The sequence below is a fragment of the Bombina bombina genome, chromosome 6 (assembly GCF_027579735.1).
Source record: "Bombina bombina isolate aBomBom1 chromosome 6, aBomBom1.pri, whole genome shotgun sequence".
Taxonomy (NCBI): Eukaryota; Metazoa; Chordata; class Amphibia; order Anura; family Bombinatoridae; genus Bombina; species Bombina bombina.
Genome location: NC_069504.1, coordinates 1,076,616,924 through 1,076,636,214, shown reverse-complemented (window position 1 = coordinate 1,076,636,214; position 19,291 = coordinate 1,076,616,924).

The following is a 19,291-nucleotide window of genomic DNA, read 5'->3' as shown; positions in this document are numbered from 1 at the left end:
CATTTTGTTAACACTAGAATGACCTCAATATCTTGCTGGAAAAAAACCTGCTATGTAACGTTTGTGTCTAACCAGTGTCCAATAATCTGATGCCTTTTCGTGTGCGCGGCCGTTCACTGCTGAAGAATCTGATGGGTTGTGACGTAGTGGCGTAGTAGGAGCACATGCGCGGTATGTATTTCTTATCAGACAGCTGACGGAACATCACTTCCGTTCGCTAGTCTGATAAGATTGCTCTTCTGATAGAACACCGGAAATTCCTGGATATGCAGTAATTAAGTTTATTAAGCCCCTTCTAATCAAAGCCTCAGTATATACATGGAGGAAACTAAACATGTTCCAAATTGTGCAACACTATTGAGCTGCCTTACTTCATCACCCCTTCCCTCCTACCCTCCCTGGTATTATTTATTATTACATCTCATGGCTTCCCCTTACCTGACACCTCACTACACACTGCTAAACTATAATGCAACAGAACACCACAGATAAAGAAATCTACAGAAAAAATATACTGTAAACAAAGAGATTAATGCCACAGCCACCCCTGTGGAGGGAGTACTGTTCTACACATAATATTAGTAAACTAAATACAGACTAAATTGAACAAGGGACATAAAACACAACATTTTTCTTTCATGATTCAGATAGAACATACAATTTTAAACAACTTTCCACTTTACTTCTATTATCAAATGTTCTTCATTTTCATGTTATCCTTTGTTGAAAAGCAGGAAAGTAAGCTCAGGAGTATGCACGTGTCTGCAGGACTATATGGCAGCAGTTTTGCAAGAGCACTAGATGGAAGCACTATTTCCTGTCATGTAGTGCTCCAGACATGTGCACGCTACCTATCTAGATATCTCTTCAACAAAGAATAACGTGAGTATGATGCAAATTTGATCATGGAAGTAAACTGGAAACTTTTTTAAAATTGTATTCTCTATCTGAATCATGAAAGAAAAAATTGGGGTTTCTTCTCCCTTTCAAATGCAGGGACAGGAAGCCAAAAAAACGTGAGTGTCCTGGGAAAAAATGGGACTGTTGGCAACTATGATTTGCTCAGACAGCCATCACGCACGTTATGTCCTATGCCAACAATTTCCTACAGCTTCATGCATTCTTCTTCTGTATAGGGAAGTAGCTTCATTTCATATCTATCATTCACACTATCATGTTTGACTTCGGCATAAGAAAGGTTTATCTTAGATGCAATAAAAGAACAGATAACGAGTTAGAAATGCAAGCAGGTGAAAAGTTGGAAAGGTGAAAAGTTTACCCTCTAGAGAAGTCATGACTGCGTGGCGTAGCGTGAGAGTGTAAGCACACAGCAGCCTATGAAGCAACTAATGGAAAATATATTTTCTTAACAGCTTGTAAAGCTGATAACCTTATTAGCCTGTTTAAATCAGGAACTAAATGACTACCATAAATCCTCTGGGTTGTAAACATCGAACTGAAGGAAGACACTAGATGAAACAACATGTATGTTATGTAATAATGCACAGAGGAACTATGCACATTTTGAGGGAAACAGACATCCCAACCTGCAAAAACTAATTTCAGGGAGGTGGCTTCACCCGGTACTGTGCCGCAACCCCCCCCCCCTCCCAGTTATATATTGGACACCTTGATACCCTAAATAAGATAGAGACTTATCATTAACCCCTTAATGACCGAGGACGTGCAGGGTACGTCCTCAAAAAAAAGGTAGTTAACGCCTGAGGACGTACCCTGCACGTCCTCGGTGTAGAAAGCAGCTGGAAGCGATCCTGCTCGCTTCCAGCTGCTTTCTGGTTATTGCAGTGATGCCTCGATATGGAGGCATCCTGCAATAATCTTAAATGGCCATCCGATGCAGAGAGAGCCATTCTGTGGCCCTCTCTGCACCGGACATCGATGGCCGGTATCGTTGGTGGGTGAGAGCGGACTTGGGAGGCGGGTGGGCGGCCATCGATGCATCGTGTAATGTGCAGGAGAGGCGGGATTGGGGCGGGACCGATGGGCGTGTGCACGGGGGGTGGCGGGCGGGGGCGTGCACGGGGCGGGAGCGGGAGGGAACCGCTACACTACAGAAAACAAATCTGAAAATAATTATAATAAATGTGAAAAAAAAAATATTGTTAAGTATATAAGTTATCTGCAAGTGGTGGGAGGTTGGTGGGGTGAAGCTACACTACAGAAAAGGGCATTTTTTTTTAAAAAAAAAGGATTACTTTTTTTTACTAAACTGGGTACTGGCAGACAGCTGCCAGTACCCAAGATGGCGCCGCTAAGGCAGAGGGGGAGGGTTAGAGAGCTGTTTGGTGGGGGATCAGTGAGGTTGGGGGCTAAGGGGGATCCTACAAAGCAGCATATGTAAATATGCTAAAAATAAACCTACAAAAAAAAACAATTATGCCTTTTATTTTAGTACTGGCAGAGTTTCTGCCAGTACTTAAGATGGCGGGGACAATTGTGGGGTGGGGGAGGGAAGAGAGCTGTTTGGGAGGGATCAGGGGGTCTGATGTTTCAGGTGGGAGGCTGAGCTCTACACTAAAGCTAAAATTAACCCTGCAAGCTCCCTACAAGCTACATAATTAACCCCTTCACTGCTAGCCATAATACACGTGTGATGTGCAGCGGCATTTAGTGGCCTTCTAATTACCAAAAAGCAACTCCAAAGCCATATATGTCTGCTATTTCTGAACAAAGGGGATCCAAGAGAAGCATTTACAACCATTTATGCCATAATTGCACAAGCTGTTTGTAAATGATTTCAGTGAGAAACCGAAAATTGTGAAACATTTAACGTTTTTTTTTTTTTATTTGATCGCATTTACGGTGAAATGGTGGCATGAAATATACCAAAATGGGCCTATATCAATACTTGGGGTTGTCTACTACACTACACTAAAGCTAAAATTACACCAAAAAGCTCCCTACATGCTCCCTAATTAACCCCTTCACTGCTGGGCATAATACACGTGTGGTTCGCAGTGGCATTTAGTGGCCTTCTAATTACCAAAAAGCAACGCCAAAGCCATATATGTCTGCTATTTCTGACCAAAGGGGATCCCAGAGAAAAATGTACAACCATTTATGCCATAATTGCACTAACTGTTTGTAAATAATTTCAGTGAGAAACCAAACGTTTGTGAAAAAATTTGTGAAAAAGTGAACGATTTTTTGTATTTGATCGCATTTGGCGGTGAAATGGTGGCATGAAATATACCAAAATGGGCCTAGATCAATACTTTGGGATGTCTTCTAAAAAAAAATATTTACATGTCAATGGCAATGGATATTCAGAGATTCCTGAAAGATATTAGTGTTCTAATGTAACTAGCGCTAGTTTTGAAAAAAAAAAATGGTTTGGAAATAGCAAAGTGCTACTTGTATTTATGGACCTATAACTTACAAAAAAAGCAAAGAAGATGTAAACATTGGGTATTTCTAAACTCAGGACAAAATTTAGAAACTTTTTAGTATGGGTGTTTTTTGGTGGTAGTAGATATGTAACAGATTTTGGGGGTCAAAGTTGGAAAAAGTGTGTTTTTTTCCATTTTTTCCTCATATTTTATAATTTTTTTTATAGTAAATTATAAGATATGATGAAAATAATGGTATCTTTAGAAAGTCCATTTAATGGCGAAAAAAATGGTATATAATATGTGTGGGTACAGTAAATGAGTAAGAGGAAAATTACAGCTAAACACAAACACAGCAAAAATTTACAAATAGCCTTGGTCCCAAACGGTCAGAAAATGGAAAAGTGCCGTGGTCATTAAAGGGTTAAAGTAGCTTCCCGCTAAAGTCACATTAAAAAAAAAGTAGCTTTATTGCACAACCACATACAACAAACCTATTTTCCAGTGATCGTACACTTGTTGAATGCATAAATATTTTAGAATAAGAAGTTTAATTACGTGCAGTAAATAAGGTAGCATTTGTGTTTTATTTTATTAGAATAAGTGGGGGCTTTTTGGTTACTGATGCATGTTTTGAGGGTTCTATAACGTCCCAGCAACTAAAGGCATTCCTTAAAGAAACACTTTTCCGGATTTGGGCCACATTGGATCATGGTACTTGGAGTTTCAGGGAGATTGCATTCCATTTGCTGGCATCAGGGAGCCGCTATTACAATCAGGGAGACTCCCTGAACTTCAGGGAGAGTTGGGATGTCTGGGTAAATCTAAAATCCCCAGCAAAGTATTTCTGCTTAAGAATGAGCACAGATTCACAAGTTTGTTGTAAATATGAAAATTGTTCCATAAAGGTCTATTGTTTGTTTTCTGTTGCATATCTATTCTTTTCTCCCTAATTAATTAATCAAGTGATAAATATTTCTTCTTTCCTTTCTCTCCTGATGGAACTTACAGGGGTGACCAAACCACATTGGCAGTTCTAGAGGCATGCTGGGCTGGCAATTCTCACCCCAAACGTTAAAGGTACCAACTGCCCTGAATTTGCCCTTTTTAAATGTCCATTTTTAAAGAACAAGAAGAGTGTTACAGAGAAAGAGAGGATTTATATAATATAAATAAATAAAGGTAGGGATATATTGTATAAAACGAGGTTTCCCACTAGATCCCTGAACCTTAAGGTTCAGGGATCTAGTGGGAAACCTCGTTTTATACAAAAAATTTGGGTTCAGTGTCCCTTTAACATTTTGTTTTGTGATCAATGTTTGCACCTCAAAATGTTATGGTCTAGTTATTTGTACAAAGGCACTGTGGTTTTTCTTTTAACCAGTGAACATCTATCCTATGGGCCAGTTGTACACAAACATGCACTTACTTTTAAATGTAAAATCTCAATTAACAATTTGAACTTAAAGGGACATGAAACCCAAACATTTTCTTTTATGATTTAGAAAGAGCATGCCATTTTAAACAACTTTCTAATTTACTTCTATTATCTAATTTGCATCATTCTCTAGATAAACTTTGCTGAAAAGCATATCTAGATAGGCTCAGTAGCTGCTGATTGGTTGCTGCACATAGATGCCTTGTGTGATTGGTTCACCCACGGGCATTGCTGTTTCTTCAGTAAAGGATATCTAAAGAATGAAGCAAATTACATAATAGAAGTAAATTGGAATGTTGTTTAAAATTGTATTCTCTACTTAAATCATTATTTTTTCTGACAAATATACGCACACATATACACACTGTAAACATTTGCACATGCTCAGTAGCAGCTGGTGCCTCAGACAGGGTGCATATAAAAAGATTGTGCACATTTTGTTAATGGAAGTGTATTGGAAAGTTGTTTAAAATCACTGCGCTATCTGAATGGTTAAAGTCTAATGATGACTTTAGTGTTCCTTTAAACTCTTTTCATGCAGAAAAATATTTAGGGCCAGACTATGAGTGGAGCGCTAACAGTTATGCGTGAGCGATAAGGTGTTTATTGGGGGGGGTTTGCACTTGTCGGGTTTACCACTGGTGTTACAAGTTGAAGGTAAATGTGATCACTTGAGTGCAATCGCAATTTACACTAGAATGATAACCGCGTCCTCAGAGCTCTGGTTAACTGTTTTGTGAAACAAAGTGTCACAAAACATGTCAAAAATACATTATGGTACAGTCACACTCATAATAACACTATCCAATATTTTTTTTTTTTAAAAAGAAATATTGCACACAAAAGTTATGGCTCAGGTGGGATGCAAAGGGCTTTAACATAGACATGAATACATATGTGTCTTAAGATATGTATGTACAGTATGTATGTATGTATATATATATATATATATATATATATATATATATATGTGTGTGTCTATATGTGTGTACATATTTAATTATGTACTTATATGTGTATATATGAACACACAAATATACATATATATATATAAGTGCATTGGAGCCCTTTGCTGTTAAGTAGATGAAAATATGTAGAAGAATATTCATGCAATATTCATTTTTAATAAAAGTTTTAACTATGTATTTACTGTAAATATTTCACATTCTAATGTTCTGCACATAGCAGAAGTTCTACGTATTTTTATTCCTTAATATATCTGTATATTTCTATACTTATATATATATATATATATTTATTTATATATAGGCATAACTATATATTGTACCAAAATACCATCAAATATATGTAGACATATGTATTTATGAATAAAAATAACATATTTCTCTTTGTGAAGAACATTTGAATGTGAAATATTCATATTTTCATGTTGGGTTAGCGTACATGAGAATATGCAATTGGGTAAACGCGGGTTGGGTGTTAGTTCCCCCCAAAGTTTTTTTTACTCCCTTAAAGGAAGTAAAAAAAAAAGAAGGCATCTAAGCTAAGGAGCCAGCCAATTTTTGATTCAGGACCCTGGACAGCATTTATCCGCCAATCTGCAAGAACAACCCAGGTTGTGAACCAAAAATGAGCCGGCTTCTAAACTTACATTCTTGCTTTTCAAATAAAGATAGCAAGAGAATGAAGACAATTTGATAATAGGAGTAAATTAGAAAGTTGCTTAAAATTGCATGCTCTAACTATCTAGGTCTAGGAGGAATACGTGAATGCGCACATAATATTTTGAGTTCAGCTTTTTGCACAAGCGAAAACAGTTTACTTTTTAACTCATAATACAAGCGCAACCAGATGAGCATAAAAAGCTTCTAGCAGAGTTAACGCTCGAGCAGAAGCGTAAAATAGCGCTCCCCTTGTAATCTGTCCCTTAATGTTTTATTTACATGATATAATTTCCTTTATTTTGATATGCCTGAAAATAACTGCAATAGAAGGAGATGTTTCCTGCTTCCAAATAAACATCTTACATATATTTATAATGGTTGCCATCTCTAATTTAAAATAATTCTCTAGAAATGAGCAACATAGAGGTCATGACTACTTTCAATTTTTCTAATTAATAGTTTATTTGTTTATAATGGGCATCAGTAATTGGTATAAAATTACTTTCACCAAAATGAGTTGTGTTTCGTACAGAGAGCAGGAAGGAAATACACAGCTTCTGTTGCTAACATTTCAGAAGTGGTGAGATTAACATTCCTTGCATATTTCATTACACAAGTGCAGTTGTCACAATACCTGACATTTTGTTTTTTTATATGCCAGGGTCTTCAAAGTCATTATGCCTCCAGAATGGTGCCCCCCAGATCATGAGCGAAAAGTATCTGTTCCAAACATCGATGGCAGAATCTTGCCAGATGCTTGTGCTGCAAAAGATGAAACAATTAGTGCTATCAAACCAGGGGAAGGTTCAACACCGCTCTGTATGCAACAATAAAGACAGCTTGCGTATGAAGACAACACACCGTCTATCTGGATGAAAACAAGAGCTGGTGACATTAGCTTTGCTTTTATAGATTAAGCAACAGCAGTGCCTTGTTTCATTTGCAATCTCGGAGCTGGACTTAGAAACACCATAGCAATATGCAACCGTTTAAACATGTTGAACACGTCACATTGTATCTCTGTCTGTAACGTGTGTCTTGCCAAAGACTATTCTATTCAAAATTACACTGCACATTAGAGGGATGTAACCTACAATAGAAACATGATTACATGTATTAAATAATGTTCTTATTGCACTATTGCTGGCCTTTAAGTATGTGTTTAACCTCGTTAAAGGCACACAATGCACTATTGAGTTGGACATGGGCCAATGAGAGGCAGCTACGCACATATGCTACTACATTGACTCACTGGCTTTTTTTGCAACATTTGAAAAATGAAAGGAATTTTATCACATTCGTATGTTAGTTTACAGTTTTTGTTTGTGCAGCATTCTAACATTCATTTAATGTAATTGTATTTCTAGTGCTTTCTTTAAAGGGACAGTAAAGTCAAAATTACACTTTAATGATTTAGATAGAGCGTGCAATTATAAACAACTTTCCAATATACTTCTGTTATCAAATTTGCTTTGTTCTCTTGGTATTTTTTATTGAAGAGTAAAACTAGGTAGGCTCATAAGAGCTCAGAAGTGTGCATGTGTCTTTAGTACTCAATGGTAGCAGTGTTTTGTAACATTATTTGTAGTTTTTTTTAATTCAATGTTGTAAAACACTAATGCCATAGTGTAGTAAAGACATGTGCACACTCCTAAGCCTACCTAGGTTTCTTCAATCAGAGATACCAACGGCTAGATTTAGAGTTCTGCGGCCAAAGGGGTGCATTAGCTACGCATGCTTTTTTTCCACCGCACCTTTTAAATACCGCTGGTATTTAGAGTTCACAGAAGGGCTGCGTTAGGCTCCAAAAAAGGGAGCGTAGAGCATATTTACCGCCACTGCAACTCTAAATACCAGCGTTGCTTACGGACGCGGCCAGCTTCAAAAACGTGCTTGTGCACGATTCCCCCATAGAAAACAATGGGGCAGTTTGAGCTGAAAAAAAACCTAACACCTGCAAAAAAGCAGCGTTAAGCTCCTAACGCAACCCCATTGTTTCCTATGGGGAAACACTTCCTAAGTCTGCACCTAACACCCTAACATGTACCCCGAGTCTAAACACCCCTAACCTTACGCTTATTAACCCCTAATCTGCCGCCCCGTACACCGCCGCAACCTACATTATACCTATGTACCCCTAATCTGCTGCCCCTAACACCGCCGACCCCTATATTATATTTATTAACCCCTAATCTGCCGCCCCCGCTATCGCTGACCCCTGCATATTATTATTAACCCCTAATCTGCCGCTCCTTACACCGCTGCAACCTACGTTATCCCTATGTACCCCTAATCTGCTGCCCCTAACACCACCGACCCCTATATTATATTTATTAACCCCTAATCTGCCGCCCCCAACGTTGCCTCCACCTACCTACAATAATTAACCCCTAATCTGCCGACCGGATCTCACCGCTACTCTAATAAATGTATTAACCCCTAAAGCTAAGTCTAACCCTAACACCCCCCTAAGTTAAATATAATTTAAATCTAACTAAATAAATTAACTCTTATTAAATAAATGATTCCTATTTAAAGCTAAATACTTACCTGTAAAATAAACCCTAATATAGCTACAATATAAATTATTATTATATTGTAGCTATTTTAGGATTAATATTTATTTTACAGGCAACTTTGTAATTATTTTAACCAGGTACAATAGCTATTAAATAGTTAATAACTATTTAATAGTTACCTAGTTAAAATAATTACAAAATTACCTGTAAAATAAATCCTAACCTAAGTTACAATTAAACCTAACACTGCACTATCAATAAATTAATTAAATAAATTACCTACAATTATCTACAATTAAACCTAACACTACACTATCAATAAATTAATTAAATACAATACCTACAAATAAATACAATGAAATAAACTAACTAAAGTACAAAAAATAAAAAAGAACTAAGTTACAAAAAATAAAAAAATATTTACAAACATTAGAAAAATATTACAACAATGTTAAACTAATTACACCTACTCTAAGCCCCCTAATAAAATAAGAAAGACCCCCAAAATAAAAAAATGCCCTACCCTATTCTAAAATTAAAATAGAAAGCTCTTTTACCTTACCAGCCCTGAAAAGGGCCCTTTGCGGGGCATGCCCCAAAGAATTCAGCTCTTTTGCCTGTAAAAAAAAACATACAATACCCCCCCCCCCAACATTACAACCCACCACCCACATACCCCTAATCTAACCCAAACCCCCCTTAAATAAACCTAACACTAAGCCCCTGAAGATCTTCCTACCTTATCTTCACCACGCCGGGTTCACCGATCGATCCAGAAGAGCCTCTGATGTCTTGATCCAAGCCCAAGCGGGGGCTGAAGATGTCCATGATCCGGCTGAAGTCTTCATCCAAGCGGGAGCTGAAGAGGTCCATGATCCGGCTGAAGTCTTCTATCAAGCGGCATCTTCAATCTTCTTTCTTCCGGATCCATGTTCATCCCGCCGACGCGGAACATCCATCTTCACCGACGACTTCTCGACGAATGATGGTTCCTTTAAGGGACGTCATCCAAGATGGCGTCCCTCGAATTCCGATTGGCTGATAGGATTCTATAGGGTAGGGCATTTTTTTATTTTGGGGGTCTTTGTTATTTTATTAGGGGGCTTAGAGTAGGTGTAATTATTTTAAAATTGTTGTAATATTTTTCTAATGTTTGTAAATATTTTTTTATTTTTTGTAACTTAGTTCTTTTTTATTTTTGTACTTTAGTTAGTTTATTTAATTGTATTTATTTGTAGGTATTGTATTTAATTAATTTATTGATAGTGTAGTGTTAGGTTTAATTGTAGATAATTGTAGGTATTTTATTTAATTAATTTATTGATAGTGTAGTGTTAGGTTTAATTGTAACTTAGGTTAGGATTTATTTTACAGGTAATTTTGTAATTATTTTAACTAGGTAGCTATTAAATAGTTATTAACTATTTAATAGCTATTGTACCTGGTTAAAATAAATACAAAGTTGCCTGTAAAATAAATATTAATCCTAAAATAGCTACAATATAATTATTATTTATATTGTAGCTATATTAGGGTTTATTTTACAGGTAAGTATTTAGCTTTAAATAGGAATAATTTATTAAATAAGAGTTAATTTATTTAGTTAGATAAAAATTATATTTAACTTAGGGGGGTGTTAGGGTTAGGGTTAGAATTAGCTTTGGCGGTTAAAAAATGTATTAGAGTAGCGGTGAGCTCCGGTCGGCAGATTAGGGGTTAATGCTTGAAGTTAGGTGTCGGGGATGTTAGGGAGGGCAGATTAGGGGTTAATACTATTTATTATAGGGTTATTGAGGAGGGAGTGAGGCGGATTAGGGGTTAATACATTTATTATAGTAGCGGTGCTACTATATAGGGGTTAATAAGTATAGGTAGGTGGCGGCAACGTTGGGGGCGGCAGATTAGGGGTTAATAAATATTATGTAGGTGTCAGCGGTATTAGGGGCAGCAGATTAGGGGTACATAGGGATAACATAGGTGGCGTACGGATTAGGGGTTAAAAAATTATAATAGAGTGGCGGCGATGTGGGGGGGCCTCGGTTTAGGGGTACATAGGTAGTTTATGGGTGTTAGTGTACTTTAGAGCACAGTAGTTAAGAGCTTTATAAACCGGCGTTAGCCCAGAAAGCTCTTAACTACTGACTTTTTTCTGCGGCTGGAGTTTTGTCGTTAGATTTCTAACGCTCACTTCAGCCACTACTCTAAATACCGGCGTTAGAAAGATCCCATTGAAAAGATAGGATACGCAAATGGCGTAGGGGGATCTGCGGTATGGAAAAGTCACGGCTGCAAAGTGAGCGTTAGACCCTTTCCTGACTGACTCCAAATACCAGCGGGCGGTAAAAACCAGCGTTAGTAGCCTCTAACGCTGGTTTTGACGGCTACCGCCAAACTCTAAATCTAGGCCCAAGAGAACAAAGTATATTTGATAACAGATGTTAATTGGAAATGTGTTTAAAATTGTATGCTCTATCTGAATCATCAAAGTTTAATTTTGACTTTACTGTCTCTTTTAATGCAATATTAAAATTCCAAAAAATTAGAATCTCTATATTTGTAATAGTATTTCTAATGCTCTCTTTAAATGTAATATTCAAATTATGCAATATTCGATACAGAAACATTCAAATTGATATATTTGTATCTATTATGTATCAATTTACTAAATTCTCTACCACATTCAATTACTGAATTTTAATGAATTTTTCATTCTTATCAATATTCAATCGTCCAAAAGGAATGTTGATAGGACTATCTATTCTTGCAAACAGATTACACTTTCAGCACATCTGCTCATCCCTAGTACAGATATAGGGGTATGCGCTGATTTGTGATACTATACAAAAACATAGACTAAACAAAACTAGTACAGGAGGTGGAGGACATTGCTACAAAGAGCTTACAGTCTACATGGATGGTTGTGGGGCCCCTTGGGGTAGACTTTAAGGTACTAAGGAAAGGTACAGTATTTGGTAACAATTTTTTATATTTCCAATTACAACTCTCTTTGTCCTGCTGGAGCATATGTAGAACTGGGTCTGTCTTGTATATGTATAGCTGTTGACAGCTTTAAGGGATTGTGGGATCCTAATGTTTGATAAAAAAACATAAAAAGGTAAACACATAGGGGCCTATTTACTAAAGGTCTTGGGGACCTGATCCGACAGTGCGGATCAGGTCCGCAAGACCTCCCTGAATGCGGAGAGCAATACGCTCTCCGTATTCAGCATTGCACCAGCAGCTCCCAAGAGCTGCTGGTGCAACACCGCCCCCTGCAGACCCGCCAGCAGGGGGTGACAACCAACCCGATCGTACTCGACCGGGTTGAATTTCGGTGATTCCCTTCCGACTGCTCAGAGCAGGCAGACAGGTTATGGAGCAGCAGTCTTTGTGACCGTTGCTTCATAACTGCTGTTTCTGGCGAGCCTGAAGACTCGCTAGAAACACGGGCCCACAAGCATCTTACGGATCTTGATAAATGGGTCCCATATTTTCAGTTCTCTCAGGAGTTGCAATGCGTTGCCTTTTCTCAGCAGGACAGGGTTGGCTGACAGTCAGGAGTGTCCTAGGCCTGCAGCGATCAATCACTGGTCATGTTCTTATTCACAACCAACTCGCACTGAATCTGTGAAACATCACCCACAAGTATAAACCTTTTTTATGAAGGGGAGGTTAAACACATAGTTACAGCCAGGAGTCATTAAAGTAATAAAATGTGTTAGACGTGTTTATTTTATTTCTAGGTGCATCCTCTCATTAATCAGTATAACTGCTTCAGTGTGAGATTACAGGCTGCAAAGCCCTTTTAGAGGGATTTATCTGGTACATAACTACACCCTGTATAAGGAATATTGTGCTATGGATCTGATAATGACATATAGTATTGCACTGGGGAGTAACTATAACTATCTGGGCCTCAGGGTAAAGGCTGTTATGGCCCATTTTCTTGTCATTTGCAAAAACTGAGCTGTCAGTCACATATAAAGAGGAACTGTTACTCTGTGTCTGTCTTCCTCTGCAGGTTTTTCTGTATGACCACACTTTGGGCTAGATTATGAGGAGTGGAAACGCAATCTATATTACAAGTGGTGCGATGTTTAAATTATTGCACATTTCATTGTGCAAACTTGTAATTTACGCCCCCCATATTTTCTATGGGCAGCAATTAATTGTTAATTGTAGTGGGCTATGTCACATTTTAGGGGGTTAAAAATGTAGGGAGTTAATTGCGGGGGGATATATGGTGATTTAGGGGTTAATAGTGTAGGGATTTAATTGCGGTGAACTATGTGACAAATTAGGGGGCTAACAGTGTAGGGAGTTAATTGCGGGGGGGGGGGGTTTGGTGCAGGTTAAGGGGATTAATAGCATAGGGAGTTAATTGCAGTGAACTATAAGGCAGTTTAGGGGTTAATAGCATAGGGAGTTAATTGTGTAGGGCTGTGGTGGTTTAGGGGATTAGTAGTGCAGAGGGTTAATTGCCGTGGGCTATGTGGCATTTAGGGGTTAATAGTATAGGGAGCAAATTGCAGTGTGTTCTGTGGAAGTCTAGGTGGTTAATAGTGTAGGGAGTTTATTGCAGTGGGTTAAATGGCATTTAGGGGTTAATAGTATAGGGATCAAATTGTGGTGGGTTCTGTGGCAGTTTAGGGAGTTTATAGTGAAGGGAGTTAATTGTGGTGGGTTATTTGGGGGTTTTGGGGGTTAATAATGTAAGAAATTATTTGCGGTGGGCAATGTGGTGGTTTAGGGATTTTATAGGGTAGGGAGATAATTGTGGTGGGCTCTGTGGCATTTTAGCGGGTTCATAGGGTAGGGAGTTAATTGCGGTGAGCTATGTGGGCTAAACTAAAAATCCTCTGTCTAGTGAAGTTAAAATGTGAGTGTAAAGTAACAATCCAATCATAATATAGCCCTTTGAAAGCCATCTTGGAAACCCTGTCACCATATTGTAAAGGCAAAGTCATATGCTTTCCTTAAACTGTGAGGTTTTTTTTCAATTTTTTTGCAGGGGGCACACTGGGTGGCAGTGGCATCACTAGGGGGGTGCGAGCCACACCCGGGTGACACCCTCCAGGGGGTGAAACCACCAAAAAAAAAACAAATGTAGAAATGCATAGATTTTTTTTATTAGAGGCGCCAACATTTGTGAACATTAGTGGGACTGGGGAAAATGTAGACACACTTAATTTTTTTGCCCCTTGAGCCAGCACTGCAATTTCCACAAATAGTTTTACTGGCTGCTTTTGCTTGTTTGTACTTTGCTCCTCCCCTGCTCAATTTCACTATGAATGTTGTGGGCATGCCGTGGGGCTTGCAAAGTTGCGCTGCTAGCCTAAACTTGCCTACCTATCTGTGCTCACTGCTCAGTGACGTATGGAGCAGTGGAGTCACTCACTGCTGTGCTGTCTCTGCCGGGAAATCATGAGGGGGATGCCTGGCACCTGAGCACATAACTGTCTTACACTGTCTCTAAAGTGAAGGAGCCACGTATGATGTCCACCAGACCGGTACGGTTACGGTACACTAAGTGCACACTGAAGAGGTAGGAGGGGAGGGTAGAGTGCAGAGGTGATTGGCCATAAGAAGCGGTAGGCACGCGGCCCGGGGCTCTGCACTGACAGACTTGGAACAGAGTCAGAGAGCAGAATTTTCATAGTTTGCGCACCTAAACCTTTTCTTTAGTGATTTATTTTTAGAGTGCACTGTTTATCTTTCATTTGATGCTCTGCTGAGCCAGGGAGCAGCTCTAGGCATGAGCTTTATAATTAATGCAGTGCAGTTTATATATTTTGTATGTGTGTGTGTGAGCTTTTTTGTGTGTGTCTGAGTGATTTTGTGTGTGTGTGCCTGAGTGTTTCTGTGTGTGTGTCTGAGTGTTTTTGTGTGTGTGTGCCCGAGTGTTTCTGTGTGTGTGCCTGAGTGTTTCTGTGTATGTGCCTGAGTGTTTTTGTGTGTCTGAGTGTTTTTTTGTGTATGTCTAAGTGTTTGTGTGTGTACCTGAGTGTTTTTGTGTATGTGTCTCAGTGCTTTTGTATGTGTGTCTAAGTGTGTTTCCGAGTGTTTGTGTGTGCATCTGAGTGTGTTTTTAAGTTTGTGTGTGTATGAGTGTTTGTATGTGTGTGTGCCTGTGGTTTTGTGTTTGTGTGTGTCTGCTTTCTGGGGGGTGACACCATAACTTACTGCACCCGGTGACACCAACCCTAGTGACGCCACTGCTGGGGGGCCAGACATGATGCTTGTGAAACTCTGGGCCCACCCGGCTCCCTTTATGCATATCACTAATAGTTGCAGGACTACATGGTCCCCTAAAGGTGTGGTCCTATTCTTAACTGAGACCACTGTTGCTACACCCCTGGTATTGTACACAATTCCCCCAATGGGCTCAGTCTGTGAAATAACCAGGGTAAAAGCCATGGGGAATGAAATGAAGTTAGGGCACTTGTGTATTCTCTGTTTGTCTATAGATTATTATCTTTGTAGAGAAAACATTTATGGTACAATTGCAGGCAATATGAACTAGAATGATTTACTTTAGTTTAGTTGTATATATAACTCATCTTCCTGTTTGCTTACAGCTCATTTGATACAGCAAGATATAATTACGATTCAGCAGATTTGCTTGTATTTCTGTGATTTAGTTGCAAATATTTACAGAAACTTGTTTTGCAGAAGTGTCACAGTACTGCAATTGTAATTATTGTTTTACAGCTTTGTTAGCGGTTCGTGTTTGTTGGGTCAGATATTATGTCATATAATACAACAGTAAATTTTAATGGCAGGAACAGCCACTGCACATTAGCTAGAAAAGATAGGTCAAGTGAACCTCAATGAATTTTGAACATGATCTTACCTTAAAGGGACATTAAACCCAAAATATTTCTTTCATTATTCAGATAGAGAATACAAATTTTTTTTTAAAAAAGTTTCCAATTAACTTATATTTTCAAATTTGCTTAATTCACATGATATTCTTTGTTAAAGAAATACCTAGGTAGGTAGCATGCACATGCCTGAAACACTACATGACAGGAAATAGTGCTACCATCTAGTACTCCTGCTAATGTATAACATTGTTGCAAAACTGCTGCCATATAAAGCTGCAGACACGTGCACACTTCTGAGCGTACATTCTTCTAAGTGAAAGGATAACGGGGTTATCCCTTTAAGGACGAGGCCTATTGGCCACCTAACATAATTCCGAAAATCTAGCTGATATTTGTATTTTTTGCACCTAACAAAGGGAACAGTACTTTCCCCACACATTTTCACCAATTCCAACCCATCATCTGAAATTAAAGAGACATTTTACTAAAATGGGTATCCTCTTTACTGTAATTCCAATGATCCATTTTAATTGCAGGTATGTATTACAAAATAGGTCTTTTACATTTATTTTGTCATTTGAAATAGAACTAGGCCACTACCTTACCCTGAAAATTTAAATATTGTAGTATTGGATATACAAAAGCTATGTCAGCATAAGACAGCAGCAGAAATCAACCTCACGGGGGAAGGGGGTAGACTATTAAACTGTGTTCCTGCAACAGCTTTAAATACAAGAACTCTTATCAACTGCTTACTTTAGTACATGGTCCCTTTTGAAGGAGCATGAAAGTCAAACTAAATTTATTTCATTCTCTTAGTACCCTTTATTAAAACTTAGCTTTTTTTCATGAGAGCATACTGAGGAGTGTGCACGTGCATTATATATATATATATATATATATATATATATACAAACATTGCTGCCATATAGTGTTTAGGACATGTGCACCCTACATAGTCTATTTCAATATGCTCACATAGAAAAGAGCTACAGTTTCAAGAAAAAGTTTGGATTTCGTCATTTATTACTCATATTCTGATCTTCATTTAATTCCCACTTATAGACAAATACAATCTGAATAAACTAATAACACAAATACAGATGAACTTTATTGAAGAGATTGAGTGATCATTCACAATGCAGGCTGGAAAAAGTGAACCCTTGAATTTGGTAACTTGTGGATACATCTTTAGCAGTAACAACTTCAACCAAATATTTCCTGTAAGTTGAGGATGAAGTTTGGACCATTGCTCCCTACATATGTGTTCCAGTCCATCAATATTTTTGGGTTGTCTTGATTGCACTGCCCTCTTCAGGTCGTGCCACAGCATCTCAATTGGGCTAAGGTCAGGACTCGGACGTTCCACAAACACAAATATTCTTCCTTTTCAGCCAGTCTTTAGTTGATTTACTTGTGTGCTTTTGAGTCATTGCCTTGTTGTATCTCTTAAGCTTGAGGTCATGGACAATTGATCTGCCATTCTCCTGTAAAATGTCTTTATACATTTATTGTTCCCTAGATGAGCACAACTTGTCCAGGCCCTGAGGCAGGAAAGTAGCTCCCAGACATGATGCTCCCTCCACCATTCTTCACAGTTGGAATGAGTTTTTGCTGTTGCTGTGCAGTGTCATTTTCCTTCACACATGTTGTTGTGCATTTTTTTCCAAAAAGTTTCTATCCATAGCACATTTGGTTCAGCGTTTCAGGAACAAAGACTTTTGCAGTTTGTAGAGTTTTCTGGAGGTCTTTTGCTGTTACCCTTGGGTTTCTTCTCCCCAATTTCAGGTCTGCCCAGTGTGTTCTTTGAGTGATCTTTGGCGAATGTACACTCATATGGAGAGTAGCAGTAGTCCTGAACTCTCTCCATTTATAGATCATTTGTCTTACAGTGGATTTATGAACATCCAGGTCTTTAGCAATGCTTTTGTAAGCTTTGTACATCTCTATAATGCATCTTCTAAGGTCATGTGAAAGTTGTTGGGATTGAGGCTTTGTGCAGGGCACCCATGCAACACACACTCCCAATCTCATGTCCTTAACTGAAACACCTAACTCCAAATAGCTTTTTGAGAATTCTTAAACAAAGAGGTTCACCTACATTTTCCAGCCTGGGCTCTGAATGATTACTCAATATCTTTAATAAAAATATGAAAAGTACCACTGTTTGTGTGGTATTAGCTTTGTCAGATTGTGTTTGTCTATAATTGTGACTTAGATGAAGTTCAGACCACATTTTATGAGTAATCAATGACTGAAATCTACAGAATTCAAAAGGGTTCACAAACTTGTTCTGGTAACTATAAGTTTCAACAGATGATATCAAGAGAACAAGGTTAATTTTGCTAGTAGAAGTAAATAACAAAAACAATATAACAGGAAAAAAAATAGAATAAGGGACATTAAAGTGTATATATATATATATATACACACATATATATATATATATATATATATATATATATATATATATATATATATATATTAAAATGAATTTATTTTTTTTGCATGTTTTAAGGTATTTGAGTGGAAAGTGCTCCAAAGCATATATATATATATATTCATAATTTCATATACAAAAAAAGAAAGAAGTGCTCAACCTGGGAACAAACAATAGCAGAATAGCTTGTTCTATGGCTAGTTACCACCCTAGAAGCAGCCTATTTTTGCTCCTAGGGTGGTCTTTTTGTATGTGTAATTAGGAATATATATATATATATATATATATATATATATATATATATATATATATATATATATATATATATATATATATATATAATTTCAAGCCCTTTCCACTCAAATACCTTAAAACATGCAGAAACATTTTCAATTCCTTTTAATATTTATAATATGTGTTACTGTGTATTTACTGTAAATATTTTATATTACAATGCTCTTGACATAGTAGAAAATGTTCTTATATTTTTAAAATTATATTCCTAGATATATCTGTATATACCTATACCTGTATATATTCATATAGATATAGGTATAGATATATATTTTACTAAAAAATAATCATATATATATATATATGTATATATATATGTTTCCATTGCTGCTCTCACACATGGTGACCTTCACTTTAGCCATACCCCTAGGCCAGGTGAGAAACGTTGCAGCGGTGTTGGCATCTTGCTCTCCCCCTCCACTTATCAATACCTACCTCCAATCCCATTGCTCTCCTTCTCCTCCTTTGAAGTCCACTGTATTCGCCTGTTCTCCCCTCTCTCCCTCAAAGTCATCTATCGCCCTCCTTGACCAACCTCCCAATTCTTTGACAATTTTGCTGCCTGGCTTCCTCACTTTCTCTCTTCAAATATACCAACCCTAATTCTTGGGACTTCAACATTCCCATTGACAACCCATCTGCCCCCGCTGCCTCTAAACTTCTTTCACTCACATCCTCCTTCAGGCTCTCACAATCCACCCTACTCCCGACTCACCGTGATGGACACTCCATCGACCTGGTATTTTCCCGCTCTATATCTGACAACACCTGTTGCCCTTTTCCCATTTCAGACCATCA